Here is a 17,654-nt window from a genome sequence, read left to right as displayed (position 1 = left end):
TGACAGCTTTGTAGAGAGTAGTAGTTCCCCCAGCATGGAGTTTGAGATCTGAGAAGAGACAGACTGCCTCTTCAAGTGGGTCCCTGAACCCCAAGTAGCCTAACCAGGAGACATCTCCCAGTAGGGGAAGACTGACACTTCGTGCAGCAGGGTGCCCCTCTAAGACAAGGCTTGCAGAGGCAGGATCAGGCAGCAACATCTGCTATTATGCAATATTCGTGTTCTGCAGGCTCCGCTGATGACACCCAGGCAAACAGGGTCTGGAGTGGACCTCCACCAAACTCCAACAGACCTGCAGCTGAGAGTTCTGACTGTTAGAAGGAAAACTAACGAAGAGAAAGGACATCCACACCAAAATCCCATCTGTATGTCACCATCATAAAGACCAAAGGTAGATAAAACCACAAAGATGGGGAAAAAACAGAGAAGAAAAGCTGAAAATTCTAAAAATCAGAGCACCTCTATCCCTGCAAAGGAACATGGGTCCTTGAGAGCAGTGGAACAAAGCTGGACGGAGAATGACTTTGATGAGCTGAGAGAAGAAGGCTTCAGATGATCCGTAATAACAAACTTCTCGGAGCTAAAGGAGGATGTTCAAACCCATCACAAAGAAGCTAAAAACCTTGAAAAATGATTACATCAATACCTAACTAGAATAAACAGTATAGAGAATCCATAAATGTCCTGATGGAGCTGAAAACCATAGCATGAGAACTACGTGATGCATGCACAAGCTTCAGTAGCCAATTTGTTCAAGTGGAAGAAAGGGTATCAGTGACTGAAGATCAAATGAATAAAATGAAGTGAGAAGAGAAGTTTAGAGAAAAAAGAGTAAAAAAAAAATGAACAAAGCCTTCAAGAAATATGAGACTATGAGAAAAGACCAAATCTACATCTGATTGGTGTACCTGAAAGTGATGGGAAGAATGGAATCAAGTTGGAAAACACTCTTCAGGATATTATTCATGAGAACTTCCACAACCTAGCGAGGCAGGCCAACATTCAAAATTAGAAAATACAGAGAACACCACAAAGATATTCCTCGAGAAGAGCAGCTGCAAGACACATAATTGTCAGATTCATCAAAGTTGAAATGAAGGAAAAAATGCTAAGGGCAGCCAGAGAGAAAGGTCGGGTTACCCACAAAGGGAAGCCCATCAGGCTAACAGCGGATCTCTCGGCAGAAACTCTATAAGCCAGAAGAGAGTGGGGGCCATATTCAACATTCTTAAAGAAAGGAATTTTCAACCCAGAATTTCATATCCAGTCGAACTAAGCTTCATAAGTGAAGGAGAAATAAAATCCTTTACAGACAAACAAATGCTGAGAGATTTTGTCACCACCAGGCCTGCCTTACAAGAGCTCCTGAAAGAAGAACTAATCATGGAAAGGAACAACCAGTATCAGCCACTGCAAAAACATGCCAAATTGTAAAGATCATCAATGCGAGGAAGAAACTACATCAAATAATGAGCAAAATAACTGGCTAACATCAAAGGACAGGTTCGAAACCACACATAACAATATTAACCTTAAATGTAAATGGCCTAATGCTCCAATTAAAAGACACCAACTGGCAAATTGGATAAAGAGTCAAGACCCATCAGTGTGCTGTATTCAAGAGACTGATCTCATGTGCAGAGACACACATAGGCTCAAAATAAAGGGATGGAGGAAGATCTACCAAGCAAATGGAAAACAAAAAAAAAGCAGGGGTTGCAATCCTAGTCTCTGATAAAATAGACTTTAAACCCATGAAGATCAAAAGAGACAAAGAAGGCCATTACATAATGGTAAAGGGATCAATTCAACAAGAAGAGCTAACTATCCTAAATATATATGCACCCAACATAGGAGCATCCAGATTCATAAAGCAAGTTCTTAGAGACCTACAAAGAGACTTAGACTCCCACACAATAATAATGGGAGACTTTAACACCCCACTGTCAACATTAGACAGATCAACGAGACAGAAAGTTAACAAGGATACCGAGGAATTGAACTCAGCTCTACACGAAGTGGACCTAAAGATATCTACGGAACTCTCCACCCAAAATCAAGAGAATATACATTCTTCTCAGCACCACGTCGCACTTATACCAAAATTGACCACATAGCTGGAAGTAAAGCACTCCTCAGCAAATGGAAAAGAACAGAAATTATAACAAACTGTCTCTCAGGCAACAGTGCAATCAAACTAGAACTCAGGATTAAGAAACTCACTCAAAACTGCTCAACTACATGGAAACTGAACAACCTGCTCCTGTATGAATACTGGGTACATAAGGAAATGAAGTCACAAATAAAGATGTTCTTTGAAACCAATGAGAACAAAGATACAACATACTAGAATCTCTGGGACACATTTAAAGCAGTGTGTAGAGGAAAATTTATAGCACTAAATGCCCACAAGAAAAAGCAGGAAAGATCTAAAATTGACACCCTAACATCACAATTAAAAGAACCAGAGAAGCAAGAGCAAACACATCCAAAAGCTAGCAGAAGGCAAGGAATAACTAAGATCAGAGCAGAACTGAAGGAGATCAAGACACACACAAAAAAAATCCTTCAAAAAATCAATGAATCCAGGAGTTGGTTTTTTGAAAAGATCAAAAAAATTGATGGACTGCTAACAAGACTAATAAAGAAGAAAAGAGAGAAGAATGAAATAGACACAATAAAAATGATAAAGGGGATATCACCACCAATCTCACAGAAATGCAAACTACTATCTGAGAATACTATAAACACCTCTACTCAAAAAAAAAAAACTAGAAAATCTAGAAGAAATGGATAAATTACGGGACACATACACCCTCCCAAGACTAAACCAGGAAGATGTTGAAGCCCTGAACAGACCAACGACAGCTTTGAAATTGAGGGAATAATTAAGAGCCTATCAACCAAAAAAAAAAAAAAAAAAAAAAAAAAAAAAAAAAAAAAAGTCCAGGGCCAGACGGATTCACAGCTGAATTCTACCCAAGGTACAAAGAGGAGATGATACCATTCCTTCTGAAACTATTCCAATCAATAGAAAAAGAGGGAATCCTCCCTAATTCATTTCATGAGGCCAACATTATCCTGATACCAAAGTCTGGCAGGGACACAACAAAAAAAAGAGAATTTTAGACCAATATCCCTGATGAACATCGATGCAAAAATCCTCAATAAAATACTGGCAAACCGAATCCAGCAGCACATCAAAAACCTTATTCACCACAATCAAGTTGGCTTCATTCCTGGGATGCAAGGCTGATTCAACATACGCAAATCAATAAACATGATCCAGCATATAAACAGAACCAAAGACAAAAACTACATGATTATCTCAATAGATGCAGAAAAGGCCTTTGACAAAATTCAACAGCTCTTCATGCTAAAAACTCTCAATAAACTAGGTATTGATGGAACATATCTCAAAATAATAAGAGCTATTTATGACAAACCCACAGCCAATATCAAACTGAATGGGCAAAAACTGGAAGCATTCCCTTTGAAAAACGGGACAAGAGAGGGATGCCCTCTCTCACCACTCCTATTCAACACAGTGTTGGAATTTCTGGCTAGGGCAATCAGGCAAAAGAAAGAAATAAAGTGTATTCAATTAGGAAATGAAGAAGTCAAATTGTCCCTGTTTGCAGGTGATATGACTGTGTATTTAGAAAACCCCATAGTCTCAGCCCAAAATCTCCTTAAGCTGATAAGCAACTTCAGCAAAGTCTCAGGATACAAAATCAATGTGCAAACATCACAAGCATTCCTATACACCAATAACACACAAACACAGAGCCAAATCATGAGTGAACTCCCATTCACAATTGCTTCAAAGAGAATAAAATACCTAGGAATCCAACTTACAAGGGATGTCAAGGACCTCTTCAAGGAGAACTAAAACCACTGCTCAACGAAATAAAAGAGGACACAAATAAATGGAATAACATTCCATGCTCATGGATAGAAAGAATCAATATCATGAAAAAGGCCATACTGCCCAAGGTAATTTATAGATTCAATGCCATCCCCATCAAACCACTAATGATTTTCTTCACAGAATTGGAAAAAACTACTTTTAAGTTCATGTGGAACAAAAAAGAGCCTGCATTGCCAAGACAATCCTAAGCCAAAAGAACACAGCTGGAGGCATCATGCTCTCTGACTTCAAACTATGCTACAAGCCTACAGTAATGAAAACAGCATGGTACCGGTACCAAAACAGAGATATAGACCAATGGAACAGAACAGAGGCCTCAGAAATAACACCATACATCGACAACCATCTGATCTTTGACAAACCTGACAAAAACAAGAAATGGAGAAATGATTCCCTAGTTAATAAATGGTGCTGGGAAAACTGGCTAGCCATATGTAGAAAGCTGAAACTGGATCCCTTCCTTACACCTTATACAAAAATTAATTCAAGATGGATTAAATACTTAAATGTTAATCCTAAAACCATAAAAACCCTAGAAGAAAACCTAGGCAATACAATTCAGGATATAGGCATGGGCAAGGACTTCATGTCTAAAACACCAAAAGCAATGGCAACAAAAGCCAACATTGACAAATGGGATCTAATTCAACTAAAGAGCTTCTGCACAGCAAAAGAAACTAATATCAGAGTGAACAGGCAACCTACAGAATTGGAGTAAATTTTTGCAATCTACTCATCTGACAAGGGACTAATATCCAGAACCTATGAAGAACTCAAACAAATTAAAAGAAAAAAATAACCCTGTCAAAAAGTGGGCAAAGGATATGAACAGACACTTCTCAAAAGGAGACATTTATGCAGCCAACAGACACTTGAAAAAATGCTCATCACTGGCCATCAGAGAAATGCAAATCAAAACCACAATGAGATACCATCTCACACCAGTTAGAAATATGATCATTAAAAAGTCAGGAAACAATAGGTACTGGAGAGGATGTGGAGAAATAAGAACAACTTTTACACTGTTGGTGGGACTGAAAACTAGTTCAATCATTGTGGAAGACAGTGTGGTGATTCCTCAAGGATCTAGAACTGGAAATACCATTTGACCCAGCCATCCCATTACTGAGTATATACCCAAAGGATTATAAATCATACTGCTATAAAGACACATGTACACATATGTTTATTGTGGCACTATTCACAATAGCAAAGACTTCGAACCCACCCACATGTCCATCAGTGATAGACTGGATTAAGAAAATGTGTCACATATACACCATGGAATACTATGCAGCCATAAAAAAGGATGAGTCATGTCCTTTGTAGGGACATGGATGAAGCTGGAAACCATCATTCTCAGCAAACTATCACAAGGATGAAAAACCAAACACTGCATGTTCTCACTCACAGGTGGGAATTGAACAATGAGGACACTTGGACGCAGGAGGGGGAACATCACACAACAGCGGGGAGGGGTAGGAATAGCATTAGGAGACAAACCTAATGTAAATGACGAGTTAATGGGTGCAGTTCACCAACATGGCGCATGTATACATATGTAACAAACCTGCATGTTGTGCACATGTACTCTAGAACTTAAAGTAAAAAAAAAAAAAAAAAAAAAAAAAACAGGAAACACTCATACACTGTTGGTGGGAGTGTAAATTAGTTCAATCATTGTGGAAGATAGTGTGTTGATTCCTCAAAGCCCTAAAGACAGAATCAACCTAAATGCCCATCAATAATAGACTGGATAAAGAAAATGTACATGTACACCATTGACTACTATGCAGCCATAAATACAATGAGATCATGTCCTTTTCAGAAACACAGACAGAGCTGGAGTTCATTATCCTTAGCAAACTAATGCAGGAACAGAAAACAAAATATTGCATTTTCTCACTTACAAGTAGGAACTAAATGATGGGAACACATGGACACATAAAAAGACACAACATAGACTGGGGACTATCAGAGGGTGGAAGTTTGGAGGAGGGAGAGGATCAGGAAAAATAACTAATGGGTACTAGGCTTAATACCTAGGAGATGTAATAATCTGTACAACTAACCCCCATGACACAACTTTACCTATGTAACAAACCTGGATGTGTACCCTGAAGTTAAAATAAAGATTAAAAAAAACAAATTAAGGGGGCACAAGGCGATGGAACACAGCTCTCCACTCATTGAGTATGGGCTTTGATAAGCGACTTTCTTTCAAAAATTATAGTTCAGAAGAGAGGGGAAGTAACTTTACACTGGAGAGACAACACACACTACCTCGTCCAGGTGATAAAAGTTAATATCATCAGTGGTAAGTCATGTTGAAATAGGTACCCTTGCTACCATGCTGAGAAGGGCACTTCACCTCTGAAGTCATTCTCTCAAAACCCTTGTCTAACCGTGAGAAAAACATCAGTCAAATTCCAACTGAGGAGCCTTTTACAAAATACTTGACCAACCCTCCTTAAAAATGTCAAAAAAAAAAAAAAAAAAAAAACCACACACACACAAGGAAAGTCTGAGAAACGGTCATGGATCAGAAGAGGCTAAGGAGACATGATAACCAAATTTCAGATGGTGTCCTGGATGGGATCCTAGAACTGAGAAGGAACTCTGGATTAAAAATAGCAAAACCTATTACACTGTGAAATTTAACTAATTATAATATACCAATGTTGATTCCCTAGCTATGACAAATGTACTCCAAAAATATGAGATGTTAAAAAAAGAGAAAACTGGTTGATGCAGTATATAGGGGCTCTGTAATATCTTTACAACTTTTCCTATAATTTCAATCTAGTCTAAAATATAGCATCTGTTACAAATTTAAAAGCAGTAGAGATTATATAATTGCCCACATATGCATAAAATATCTGTGGAAGGATAGGCAATAAACTAGTTATTTCAATTGCCTATCAAAAAATCAGTTGTATTTCCCCTTCCAGCAGGAAAAATAAAATATAACAACATGGAAATATTTAAATTTTCCATAAGAGAAATCTAAGACTTTTGCTCAATGGTGCCATTTACACACAGGAATGGAAGATTTTTGTGAACTCTGATAATTTGTCTTTATTTCCATTTTTAAATTGGGTTTTGTGATTATTGCTATCTCATGATGAAGACTATTTCTAGATCTCAAATTTGAAAATAAATGACAAGGTGGGATATAGTTATGTAAAACCATGTAGCTTTTTTTCTGCCTTCTTTGATATAGTTCATTGAAATTGATTCTAAGTTGATTGATTATATAACATCAAGAATTTCCAAATGTTTACAAAAATGAAGAGAAATAAAAGATAATATAAAATTAATATTATAGTAATTTATATTAATTTTCTATTTTAATTTATATCAATGTATTCTTTTATCTTTCCTCAAGGAAAACAAGGAACTAACATTTGTAAAGCAGATATCATATGTAAAACATTTGCAATACATTTTCTCAATTCTTGACACAACATAGGTGAGATTATTCTGGTTTAACAAATGAAAAAAGTGAGATTTTAAAAAATTTTTCAAGTAATCTTTCTATGTTATATTGATAATGAATAGCAGAGCCAGAATTTGACAGAATTTTGCTTAATTCAAGATAGAGACTTTCCCATCACACTATATACTACCTTCAAGAATATTAACCCTGGGAGGTAGTCAAAAGGTTTTCAAGGTTAATTGTTGTTATTTTTTTATTTATTTTATAGGTTACAAAGCCCAATAGTGGGTAAAAGCTTTTTTTAGACCCCAAAATGCCAAGGTTAATAGATAGCTGCTTCTCTATTGGTTTCAGTTGCATTAATGTGTTGACTTCAGCAGGTTCACTAAATATCCTCAAGTTCCCATGTTAGCATTTGCTAAGTAATGTGTTCAACTCAAAAGTCCCAATGTGTGTCCTCTGGTGCAATTTTCTCATTGATATTTTTTTCTAAAAATAAAATAATGAGATCTCATGGCATTGATATGCATTACTAAGGCAAAGAAAATGTAATTTGCTTTTATATTTTCAAAAGACCAACTGAGAAACTCAAAATGAGTCCTCTGAGTCTCTCACACATCCATTCTTTCTTTCATTCATTTGTTTATATACTACAGAAAACTTATTGAGCACATCCTGCATACCTGGCACTATTTCTTCTAGGCATAGAAATAGATGAGACAAATAAAATTTCTATACCTATAGAATTTATTTTTTAGGACATCAGAGGGTGGGGAAGACTGAAGGTAGGGTATTTACTCACCAGCTTACTCTCCACAGGGATTGTGTGTTGGCTGTGTTCCTCCATCTAAGTCAATTGCTCCTTCAGGTGGCCCTCTCTACATAACTACTCTCTCTTGATGCTAGAGCTTACAGCTATTAACATGTCATAGTTGAGGGCACTGCGATACCCTTTATGAGTTATTTTAATTTTGCCCATACCTTTATTAAACTCCCCTTATGACCCTGTTGGAGTATACCGTGTATTTCGACCCAAGCCTTGATACACAGAGCCTAATACTATGTCTATGGCTATCTTAGAGCTTTTGATTCCTGTATTTTTCCAAACTCCGCCTTCTCTGCTGTCTACCAACACTTTTTTTTTTTTTTTTTTTTTACTATAATTACATACACGGCTTGTTTTTATTATAGCTCTTCAGGCTTAAGCATGCTTTTGATTCCATGAAATGTCATAGAACCACAGGACTGAGAAGGTCTCAAAAGACCTTAGTCTCTGTCTCTAAAGAGACATGAGTTTAAACTTCTGCAAGCATTTGCTTACCCTATAGTTTTCTTTTAAAACATCCAAGAAAGAAAGGACACATAGAGGTCCAAACCATTTTTAAATATAAACTATTTTTTTGTGCCTTTTCACTCATGGTGTTTGTTTTTTTTTTTTTTTTTTCTATAATTGTCTTCTTTTTTTATTTTTTTTTTTATTATTATACTTTAAGTTCTAGGGTACATGTGCATAACATGTAGGTTTGTTACATATGTATACTTGTGCCATGTTGGTGTGCTGCACCCATCAATTCGTCAGCATCCATCAAATCATCATTTATATCAGGTATAACTCCCAATGCAATCCCTCCCCCCTCCCCACTCCCCATGATAGGCCCCGGTGTGTGATGTTCCCCTTCCCGAGTCCAAGTGATCTCATTGTTCACTTCCCACCTATGAGTGAGAACATGCAGTGTTTGGTTTTCTCTTCTTGTGATAGTTTGCTAAGAATGATGGTTTCCAGCTGCATCCATGTCCCTACAAAGGACGCAAACTCATCCTTTTTTATGGCTGCATAGGATTCCATGGCATATATGTGCCACATTTTCTTAATCCAGTCTGTCACAGATGGACATTTGAGTTGATTCCAAGTCTTTGCTATTGTGAATAGTGCCACAATAAACATACGTGTGCATGTGTCTTTATAGCAGCATGATTTATAATCCTTTGGGTATATACCCAGTAGTGGGATGGCTGGGTCATATGGTACATCTACTTCTAGATCCTTGAGGAATTGCCATACTGTTTTCCATAATGGTTGAACTAGTTTACAATCCCACCAACAGTGTAAAAGTGTTCCTATTTCTCCACATCCTCTCCAACACCTGTTATTTCCTGACTTTTTAATGATTGCCATTCTAACTGGTGTGAGATGGTATCTCATTGTGGTTTTGATTTGCATTTCTCGGATGGCAAGTGATGATGAGCATTTTTTCATGTGTCTGTTGGCTGTATGAATGTCTTCTTTTGAGAAATGTCTGTTCATATCCTTTGCCCACTTTTTGATGGGTTTGTTTATTTTTTTCTTCTATATTTGTTTGAGTTCTTTGTAGATTCTTGATATTAGCCCTTTGTCAGATGAGTAGATAAAAAAAATTATCTCCCATTCTGTAGGTTGCCTGTTCACTCTGATGGTAGTTTCTTTTGCTGTGCAGAAGCTCTTTAGTTTAATTAGATCCCATTTGTCAATTTTGGCTTTTGCTGCCATTGCTTTTGGTGTTTTAGACATGAAGTCATTGCCCATGCCTATGTCCTGTATGGTACTACCTAGGTTTTCTTCTAGGGTTTTTATGGTATTAGGTCTAACATTTAAGTCTCTAATCCATCTTGAATTAATCTTCGTATAAGGAGTAAGGAAAGGATCCAGTTTCAGCTTTCTACTTATGGCTAGCCAATTTTCCCAGCACCATTTATTAAATAGGGAATCATTTCCCCATTTCTTGTTTCTCTCAGGTTTGTCAAAGATCAGATGGCTGTAGATGTGTGGTATTATTTCTGAGGACTCTGTTCTGTTCCATTGTTCTATATCTCTGTTTTGGTACCAGTACCATGCTGTTTTGGTTACTGTAGCCTTGTAGTATAGTTTGAAGTCAGGTGGCGTGATGCCTCCAGCTTTGTTTTTTGACTTAGGATTCTCTTGGCAATGCGGGCACTTTTTTTGGTTCCATATGAACTTTAAAGCAGTTTTTTCCAATTCTGTGAAGAAACTCATTGGTAGTTTGATGGGGATGGCATTGAATCTATAAATAACCTTGGGCAGTATGGCCATTTTCACGATATTGATTCTTCCTATCCATGAGCATGGTATGTTCTTCCATTTGTTTGTGTCCTCTTTGATTTCACTGAGCAGTGGTTTGTAGTTCTCCTTGAAGAGGTCCTTTACATCCCTTGTAAGTTGGATTCCTAGGTATTTTATTCTCTTTGAAGCAATTGTGAATGGAAGTTCATTCATGATTTGGCTCTCTGTTTGTCTGTTACTGCTGTATAAGAATGCTTGTGATTTTTGCACGTTAATTTTGTATCCTGAGACTTTGCTGAAGTTGCTTATCAGCTTAAGGAGATTCTGGGCTGAGACAATGGGATTTTCTAAATATACAATCATGTCATCTGCAAACAGGGACAATTTGACTTCTTCTTTTCCTAACTGGATACCCTTCATTTCTTTCTCTTGCCTGATTGCCCTAGCCAGAACTTCCAACACTATGTTGAATAGGAGTGCTGAGAGAGGGCATCCCTGTCTTGTGCCAGTTTTCAAAGGGAATTTTTCCAGTTTTTGCCCATTCAGTATGATATTAGCTGTGGGTTTGTCATAAACAGCTCTTATTATTTTGAAGTACATTCCATCAATACCGAATTTATTGAGCATTTTTAGCATGAAGGGCTGTTGAATTTTGTCAAAAGCCTTTTCTGCATTTATTGAGATAATCATGTGGTCCTTGTCTTTGGTTCTGTTTTTATGCTGGATTACGTTTATTGATTTGCGAATGTTGAACCAGCCTTGCATCCCAGGGATGAAGCCCACTTGATCATGGTGGATGAGCTTTTTGATGTGCTGCTGAATGCGGTTTGCCAGTATTTTATTGAGGATTTTTGCATCGATGTTCATCAGGGATATTGGTCTAAAATTCTCTTTTTTTGTTGTGTCTCTGCCAGGCTTTGGTATCAGGATGATGTTGGCCTCATAAAATGAGTTAGGGAGGATTCTCTCATTTTCTATTGATTGAAATAGTTTCAGAAGGAATGGTACCAGCTCCTCCTTGTACCTCTGGTAGAATTCAGCTGTGAATCCATCTGGTCCTGGACTTTTTTTGGTAGGTAGGCTATTAATTATTGCCTCAATTTCAGAGCCTGCTATTGGTCTATTCAGGGATTCAACTTCTTCCTGGTTTAGTCTTGGGAGAGTGTTAGTGTCCAGGAAATTATCCATTTCTTCTAGATTTTCTAGTTGATTTGGGTAGAGGTGTTTATAGTATTCTCTGATGGTAGTTTGTATTTCTGTGGGGTCAGTGGTGATATCCCCTTCATCATTTTTTATTGAGTATATTTGATTCCTCTCTCTTTTCTTCTTTATTAGTCTTGCTAGTGGTCTGTCAAGTTTGTTGATCTTTTCAAAAAACCAACTCCTGGATTCATTGATTTTTTGGAGGGTTTTTTGTGTCTCTATCTCCTTCAGTTCTGCTCTGATCGTAGTTATTTCTTGCCTTCTGCTAGCTTTTGAATGGGTTTGCTCTTGCCTCTCTAGTTCTTTTAATTTTGATGTTACAGTGTCAATTTTAGATCTTTCCAGCTTTCTCTTGTGGGCATTTAGTGCTATAAATTTCCCTCTACACACTGCTTTAAATGTGTCCCAGAGATTCTGGTATGTTGTATCTTTGTTCTCATTGGTTTCAAAGAACATCTTTATTTCTGCCTTCACTTCGTTATGTACCCAGTAGTCATTCAGGAGCAGGTTGTTCAGTTTCCATGTAGTTGAGCGGTTTTGATTGAGTTTCTTAGTCTTGAGTTCTAGTTTAATTGCACTGTGGTCTGAGAGACAGTTTGTTATAATTTCTGTTCTTTTACATTTGCTGAGGAGTGCTTTACTTCCAATTATGTGGTCAATTTTGGAATAAGTGCGATGTGGTGCTGAGAAGAACGTATATTCTGTTGATTTGGGGTGGAGAGTTCTATAGATGTCTATTAGGTCTGCTTGGTGCAGAGATGAGTTCAATTCCTGGATATCCTTGTTAACTTTCTGTCTCGTTGATCTGTCTAATGTTGACAGTGGGGTGTTGAAGTCTCCCATTATTATTGTATGGGAGTCTAAGTCTCTTTGTAAGTCTCTAAGGACTTGCTTTATGAATCTGGGTGCTCCTGTATTGGGTGCATATATATTTAGGATAGTTAGCTCTTCCTGTTGAATTGATCCCCTTAGCATTATGTAATGGCCTTCTTTGTCTCTTTTGATCTTTGATGGTTTAAAGTCTGTTTTATCAGAGACTAGGATTGCAACCCCTGCTTTTTTTTTGTTCTCCATTTGCTTGGTAGATCTTCCTCCATCCCTTTATTTTGAGCCTATGTATGTCTCTGCATGTGAGATGGGTCTCCTGAATACAGCAGACTGATGGGTCTTGACTCTTTATCCAGTTTGCCAGTCTGTGTCTTTTAATTGGAGCATTTAGTCCATTTACATTTAAGGTTAATTTTGTTATGTGTGGACTGGATTCTGCCATTATGATATTAACTGGTTATTTTGCTCGTTAGTTGATGCAGTTTCTTCCTAGCCTTGATGGTCTTTACATTTTGGCATGTTTTTGCAATGGCTGGTACCGGTTGTTCCTTTCCATGTTTAGGGCTTCCTTCAGGGTCTCTTGTAAGGCAGGCCTGGTAGTGACAAAATCTCTAAGCATTTGCTTATCTGTAAAGGATTTTATTTCTCCTTCACTTATGAAACTTAGTTTGGCTGGATATGAAATTCTGGGTTTAAAATTCTTTTCTTTAAGAATGTTGAATATTGGCCCCCACTCTCTTCTGGCTTGGAGAGTTTCTGTTGAGAGATCTGCTGTTAGTCTGATGGGCTTCCCTTTGTGGGTAACCCGACCTTTCTCTCTGGCTGCCCTTAAGATTTTTTCCTTCATTTCAACTTTGGTGAATCTGGCAATTATGTGTCTTGGAGTTGCTCTTCTCGAGGAGTATCTTTGTGGTGTTCTCTGTATTTCCTGAATTTGAATGTTGGCCTGCCCTGCTAGGTTGGGGAAGTTCTCCTGGATGATATCCTGAAGAGTGTTTTCCAACTTGGTTCCATTTTCCCCCTCACTTTCAGGCACCCCAATCAGACACAGATTTGGTCTTTTTACATAATCCCGTACTTCTTGCAGGCTTTGTTCATTTCTTTTTCTTCTTTTTTCTTTTGGTTTCTCTTCTCGCTTCATTTCATTCATTTGATCCTCAATAGCTGATACTCTTTCTTTCAGTTGATCGAGTCGGTTACTGAAGCTTGTGGATTTGTCACGTATTTCTTGTGTCATGGTTTTCATCTCTGTCATTTCGTTTATGACCTTCTCTGCATTAATTAGTCTAGCTGTCAATTCTTCCACTCTTTTTTCAAGATTTTTAGTTTCTTTGCACTGGGTAGGTAACTCCTCCTTTAGCTCTGAGAAGTTTGATGGACTGAAGCCTTCTTCTCTCATCTCGTCAAAGTCATTCTCTGACCAGCTTTGATCCGTTGCTGGCGATGGGCTGCACTCCTTCGCAGGGAGAGATGCGCTCTTATTTTTTGAATTTCCAGCTTTTCTACCCTGCTTTTTCCCCATCTTTGTGGTTTTATCTGCCTCTGGTCTTTGATGATGGTGATGTACTGATGGGGTTTTGGTATAGGTGTCCTTCCTGTTTGATAGTTTTCCTTCTAACAGTCAGGACCCTCAGCTGTAGGTCTGTTGGAGATTGCTTGAGGTCCACTCCAGACTCTGTTTGCCTAGGTATCAGCAGCAGAGGTTGCAGAAGATAGAATATTGCTGAACAGAGAGTGTACCTGTCTGATTCTTACTTTGGAAGCTTCCTCTCAGGGGTGTACTCCACCCTGTGAGGTGTGGGGTGTCAGACTGCCCCTAGTGGGGGATGTCTCCCAGTTAGGCTACTCAGGGGTCAGGGACCCACTTGAGCAGGCAGTCTGTCCCTTCTCAGATCTCAACCTCCATGTTGGGAGATCCACTGCACTCTTCAAAGCTGTCAGACAGAGTCGTTTGCGTCTGCAGAGGTTCCTGCTCCTTTTGTTGTTGTTGTTGTTAACTGTGCCCTGTCCCCAGAGGTGGAGTCTACAGAGACAGGCAGGTTTCCTTGAGCTGCTGTGCGCTCCACCCAGTTGGAGCTTCCCAGCAGCTTTGTTTCCCTACTTAAGCCTCAGCAATGGTGGGCGCCCCTCCCCCAGCCTCGCTGCTGCCTTGCGGTTAGATCGCAGACTGCTGTGTTAGCAATGAGTGAGGCTCCGTGGGTGTGGGAGCCTCCCAGCCAGGTGTGGGATGTATTCTCCTGGTGTGCCTGTTTGCTTAAAGCGCAGTATTGGGGTGGGAGTCACCCGATTTTCCAGGTGTTGTGTGTCTCAGTTCCCCTGGCTAGGAAAAGGGATTCCCTTCCCCCTCGCGCTTCCCAGGTGAGGCGATGCCTCGCACTGCTTCAGCTCTCACTGGTCGGGCTGCAGCAGCTGACCAGCACCGATTGTCCGGCACTCCCTAGTGAGATGACCCCAGTAGCTCACTTGAAAATGCAGAAATCACCGGTCTTCTGTGTTGCTCGCACTGGGAGTTGGAGACTGGAGCTGTTCCTATTTGGCCATCTTGCTCTGCCCCCCAACACTTTCAAAAATTTGCATGGGGAAGATAGAGGTATGCTAATTGTAAGTGTTACATCTTCAGGAAAGGAGATAAAGAACTTGAAAGTGAGGACAAAAGGAGAGCAGTTAACCAAATGATAGAATAAAAAGGAGTCAAAGAAACAAGGGAGTTATGGCAAGGATATGAAACAGGCTGTCCCGGTTTACTGGTCCCTTCCCAGGGGCCTTTCCCAGGGGATAGTCATATAGTAAACCTGTATCTCTCCCTCTATCTCTCTCCCTCCCTCTGTGTTTGTGTGTGCGTGTGTGTGTGCGTGTCCCTCCTCTTATGTTTGGCCCTGCCTTCTCTGAAAAGCTCTGGCATTTTCTTTTACAACTGTCATAAAGCTGCCTAAATCTGTCAAGCATGTGTCTGTTCTTCCATGCCATTCCGTCACTTCATCTTATGTCACATGCCACTCAGAACAGTGATAACACCTTAACAGAAGAATGCTTGCTAGTAAATGTACATGGAATAAGAAAATTAGAAAAATCACCATTTTCTAATCCCAATGTACTATCTGATTGAAACAAGGGTTGTCAATGGATACAAAAAGCATTAGTAAAATGTTGTTAAGGAAAAAGAGATTCACAAATTCCAATGCATTACACAATGGATTGTTTAAAAATTATAAAGGAAAAATATACTTTTACAATTGAGACATCTCAGAGTCACCACCTTAACTGAGTGATCAAAGCCATCATTACTAATAAAGGAACAATCTGATATGATATGTCTCAAATGGGATGTGCTTTGAAATAGAGATGATCACCTACCAAGCACTCTTGTCAAATTGTTTAACGTGTATCTTATCAAGCTCTAGACCTAACTTCCCATTTCCAAGAAAGATGAAGGATAGAAAACAATTTAGTCAATGCAAAAGACAATCAGATGAAAGGACATTCTACAAGACAGCTGATCAAAGCTCTTTAAAAAGTTAGAAAAATAATATGAGAGGATTATTCTATATTAAAGGAAAGTTACATATATATAACAAAATCAAACGTGTGCACTTCAGTTGGGTCCTGTTTTTTTAAAGTGTCTATTAAAGGCATCTGGTAATATCTGGATAAATTTTAAATATTGGCTGAATAATATTATACAATCATTGTTATTTTCTTAAGCATTATAATAATATGGTTCTATAACAGATTGTCATTATTCCTAGGAAATACATGGTAAAGTACTTTAGGTTGAAAATCCCAAAGTCTGGAACTTACTTCAAATGGTTCTGGGGTATACATCCAGAAGGGCAGGGGGGAAGCATTCACAAAAGTAAAAATATATATATATTTTAAAATCTATATGAATGGCATATGGCTATCTAATGTTCATGATACAAATGTGTTAAGTATCAGTAATCGTAGCACATTGTCTAAAGATATTTCTTTGAGTGTATTTTCTGGAACACTAGTTGCGTGATATGTTAGGAAAAAACAATAATTCCATGGTCAGATATGTTTATGGAAACTGCACAGTAAATTCCTCTTGCAGAAATTCACAATTGTACATTAATGATAATAGTACATGCATTAATTTCTTAATGCTTCATACAAACTGTGTGAGGTATAACTAACTATATATATAATATAACTAATGCTTCATACAAACTGTGTAAACCCAGTTTACAGTTCTAGAAACTAAAGCACATAAAGGTTAAGCCATGTATCCAAGGTTCAAGATCACACATGGAGTTAAGATGGGAACTGAGGCAGTCTGGTTCAGGAGCCACAGCTACTAACTGCTGCGATAGACGTTCAGAGAAGCTCTTCACTAAAGAAGCTTGCTTAACTCATAAAATACCCAGTATTTCTTATCATTAATATTTCTATGCTTTTTCTGTGTAACACTCTTCAGCTTCCTTTAATATCTGAGAAACTGGTTTATGTCCTGCTTTCAAGGATCATGCAGTTGGGCTTGGAGGTAAGACTTAATACACATGTAGCAGCAAACAATAAAGCAACATCGACTTAATTGATTAATTGTATAGAACAATCCACAGAGAGTTCTTTAAAGAAAGATCAATCTCCACCTCTTAAACTAGAAAGCTATCTTAGATGGTCTTAATAGCCAAGGAAAAAGAAGACATAATCCAAGAAACATGATTTAAAAATTGACTTTTGACTTATGGTATAAAAAAGATGGGTTTTATTCTGTAAACTTTTCCTCAGAATTTAAGGCTCTACTTATTATTGGTTTCAGCTTGATTTTTAGCAGTTTGAATAACTAATCAAGTACAGTTTTTTTTTTAGAGAGGTGAATACAAATATATCAAGATGATAAAGAAGACCATTAGATACCCTTCATTAACCAAGAAGAAAGTTTCTTACCTCATCAGCACCCTTACCATCTACTTTACAGGTATGCTTGCCAAGATTTAAGGCCAAATATTCTTTTCAGGCTTAAAATCGCACTGCAAAGAAATGATGAAGAACAGTCTTTTCATATATATAAATGTACACTAAAACAAAAATGAGAAAAATGCCATATCTAGAATTTATGTAGAACTATTTGCTGTTCAAAACACTCACATGTGTACTAGATCATTATGTTAAAACTGGCAGATCAAAGGCAACCATGAGCAGCAACATTAGAAATATATCCTCAGCTGCAGAGA

The 17,654-nt window shown here is 38.1% G+C and overlaps 1 long non-coding RNA gene across 1 annotated transcript; it reads right to left on the bottom strand.

Annotated features, from left to right (window-relative positions):
• Positions 1-7,604: 7,604 nt before the first annotated feature.
• LOC115893498 lies at positions 7,605-17,450 on the bottom strand. Its single transcript, XR_004053507.1, has 3 exons — positions 17,368-17,450; positions 16,258-16,268; positions 7,605-7,859 (listed from the first exon to the last, which is right to left on the bottom strand). It is a non-coding gene; the product is annotated as an uncharacterized LOC115893498 (long non-coding RNA).
• Positions 17,451-17,654: the final 204 nt, after the last annotated feature.

This window comes from Rhinopithecus roxellana, chromosome 15, assembly GCF_007565055.1.
Source record: "Rhinopithecus roxellana isolate Shanxi Qingling chromosome 15, ASM756505v1, whole genome shotgun sequence".
Lineage (NCBI taxonomy): Eukaryota > Metazoa > Chordata > Mammalia > Primates > Cercopithecidae > Rhinopithecus > Rhinopithecus roxellana.
The sequence above is the reverse complement of the archived record's forward strand: the minus strand, read 5'-3'. Positions and strand labels throughout refer to the sequence as shown.